Raw genomic sequence first — 3,432 nt, 5'->3', positions numbered from 1 at the left:
AACATCATTATTTAAAGATATGGGGAAACTGACAACTAACTTTATGAGGAAAAAACAAGCCTACAGATAAACAATTTACTACAAAAAGAAGCGAAAAGTAATAGGTATCACACTTTCCAATCTCTAAACCTACCATATAGTCAAAACAAGCTGATACTGGTATGACAGACCAGTAGAACAAAATTGAGAATCCAGAGGTAAATCCATCCACCTATGGACAACTAATCTTTAACAAAAGGAAATTCATTAAACAGGGAGGAGTCTGTCTCTTTAACAAATGGTGTGGGAGAAACTGGATATTCGTCAGAAAAACAATGAACTAGAACCCATATTTCTCACCATATACAAAAACTAGATCAAAGACCTAAATGTAAGACCTAAAACTATGAAGATCATTAAAGAAAATAGGGACAAAATGTACATGGCATAAATACACTATACTGCGGGTTAATGTGCTGGGCTGCAAGGTCTTTGAACTTCAAGGTCGGTGGTTCAAGCTCACCATTCACTCCTTGGAACCTCTATACAGGGTTACTATGAGTCAGACCTGATTCATGGCACTTAAGATCAACAACAAAAATACACAATAGAGACAAACTACAAGAGTGTTATTACTATTAAGTGCCATCAAGTTGGTTCCAACTCATAGTGACTCTGTATAGGGTTTCCAAGGAGCAGCTGGTGGGTTTGACCCATCAACCTCATTGTTAGCAGTCCAGTGCTTATCCTACAGTGCCATACCAGGACTGGATCTCCTAAAAATGAAATAATTTGTGCATCAAAAATGTCACCCAAAGTGTTAAAAAGAACCTACAGACTAGGAAAATAATGTTGATAATGGCATAGTGGAAAAGGATCGAATCTCTAAAATTTATAGAAAACTTCAAACTTCAGAAACAAAAGTGCAAATGATCAAATTTTTAATGGGCAGAGGATATTAACTGATACTTTACCAATGAAGGCATTCTGACAGCTAACACTCATGTGAACAAATGTTCACAATCATTAGCAAAAAGAGAGCGGCAAATCAAAGCAACATGAGATATCATCTCACCCCAGGGTTTGTAGAAAAGTTAATAAAAATAAGAAAAACAACAAATGTTGGTAAGTATGTGGAGATATTAGAATCCTCATACCCTGCCAGTGGGACTGTAAAATAGTACAACCACTGTGAAATACAGTATGGCACTTCCTTATAAAGTTGGAAATAGAAATACCACATGATCCAACCACTAGAGGTATATATGGTACAATGATAAGACCTGCAACATGGTTAGATACATACACATTCAAGTCCATCATAGCTGTGTTCACAATAGCAAAAAGGTGTAAACAACCTAAATGTCCATCTACAGAAGTATGAATCTGTATGGTACAGAGACACAATACAGTACATACTATACAATACACATTACATAGATCAATGGAATACTACACAGTGTTAAAGAATAATGATGAATATGAGAAACCTCATAACACTGGTGAACCTGGAAGACATTATGCTAAGTGAAATTACTCAATTTCAAAATGACAAAGGTTGTATGAGACTACTGTTTTAAAACATCAAGTCAGTTGGATTCCAGCAGCAGTCTCAGCAGCTCTTCTTCTCTGGCTCTCTTTGCCTTACTCCGTTCACTTCCAGATATAGCCCTCTGGTGTGGCTGCCTCTGATGGTGTCATCAAGGTGTTCAATGACATGAAGGTGTGCAAATCATTGAAACCAGATGAGGTGAAGAAATGCAAGAAGAAAGTGTTCTTCTGCTTGAGTGAAGACAAGCATCCTAGAGGAGGTCAAGGAGATCCTGGTTGGTGATGTGAAATGGACTGTCCATGACCTCTATGTCACCTATGTCAAGATGCTGCCAGACAAGGACTGGTGCTAATGCAACCTATTAGACCAAGGAGAGCAAGAAGGAGGATCTAGTTTTTAGCTTCTGGGTCCTTGAGTCTGAACCCCGTAAGATCAAAATGATCTATGCTAGCTCTAAGGACTCCATCAAGAAGAAGCTGACTGGAATCAAGCATGAATTACAAGCAAACTACTATGAGGCGGTCAAGGACCACTGCACCCTGGCTGAGAAACTAGGGAGTAGTGCTGTTATCTCCCTGGAGGGCAAGCCCTTATGAGCCTGCTCCAACCTCCTGTCTGGTGTATCCAGCAGCCCTAGGCCTGTATCTAGTTGTCTATCCCATTAAGAACAAAATGCTGCCCTCTCCATGATGGAAATGGTCCAATGTAATCAGCCTGTTACGAGTTTGCTGACTGATCACTCCAAGAAATTGTGCCATATCAGGGACCCGGTGTTGACTGATGGGTCACTCAGCAGTGATTGTATCCAATTTAGCCTTGGTGAGTGGAAGTTCATGTTACCGATTCTATGCATAACCTAGCTCTGCCACCATGGCCTCTTTGCTTATGAGCCTATCAGACTATTACAAGAGTGATTGGTGAAAAAGGATGACTTGTATCCACAGAACGTATCCTCCTATCCACTTGATTGTCAAATTTTTTAATTTCCTTCTGCCCAGGGTACCATTTTGTGAGCATTAGCATAAGACACCAATATCTTTATGGCTTTTTTCATTCAGAGAGTTCTATTCACATATCTCTTACCCATAGCTTCTTGTTACCAATTTTCAAATCATACTCCTTCAACATCCATGACCATCTAGCTAAGCTATTCACCACAGTTCATGATCCAGTAAATATGCAATTGAACATCTGTCCATCTCTCAGAACCATCTACAAATCAGGAACAAGTCTCCTTTTCCACAGTCAACTAATCTTAAGAAACTCCCCATGAGACCATACATGCAGACTGGAGAGGAGAAGATAAAGGGACAGGAATTGAGACCGTAGGGATTTAGGCTACTTTCTCATGTAACTTACTTATATATTAAGGTCCTGATCTAGCACCATCTCGTATATACCACTTCAATTTACTGATAGAGTGCTGCTGTGCACATCTACCTTTATAACTCTGTGGGTCAGACAGCACCCAGTTCATGACAAGTATTTGAGGTCACATTGTGGCTTGTTGGCCCTTGGTTAAGCATTCAATGTCTCCTAAGACTCAGTGACAAGGCAAAAGATGCATTTCAAAAGGAGAGGATGGGAGGATTTTGTTCTAATATCCTAAGGGTTTGCACTGTGATTTATCAAATAGAGTCTGTCAAAGACTCCAAACAGCATCTCTATCTGCCACTTCAAGAACCATTGGATCCATGGATAATATGTCTCAAGTGGCAGAACAGTTTGAATGGCAGTTGGAACCTGTTGCAGAACCTATTCTTGTTCTGAGCCACATTCAAAATTAGCAGGCTTTTTAGTCACTTGATAAATAGGCTGGAGTAGGACACCAAAATGGAGGATATGTAGCATCCAAAATCCAAAGAAAACCACCAGTTGTTATGCTTTATTTTTAGGTATAG

General features: G+C 39.6%; 1 pseudogene; it reads left to right on the top strand.

The window, feature by feature from the left end:
- Positions 1-1,657: 1,657 nt before the first annotated feature.
- On the top strand, positions 1,658-2,127 carry LOC102811002 (annotated as a pseudogene).
- Positions 2,128-3,432: the final 1,305 nt, after the last annotated feature.

Source organism: Chrysochloris asiatica, unplaced genomic scaffold, assembly GCF_000296735.1.
Source record: "Chrysochloris asiatica unplaced genomic scaffold, ChrAsi1.0 scaffold00064, whole genome shotgun sequence".
Lineage (NCBI taxonomy): Eukaryota > Metazoa > Chordata > Mammalia > Afrosoricida > Chrysochloridae > Chrysochloris > Chrysochloris asiatica.
Note: the sequence above shows the minus strand (reverse complement) of the source record. Positions and strands in the feature narration are given on the sequence as shown.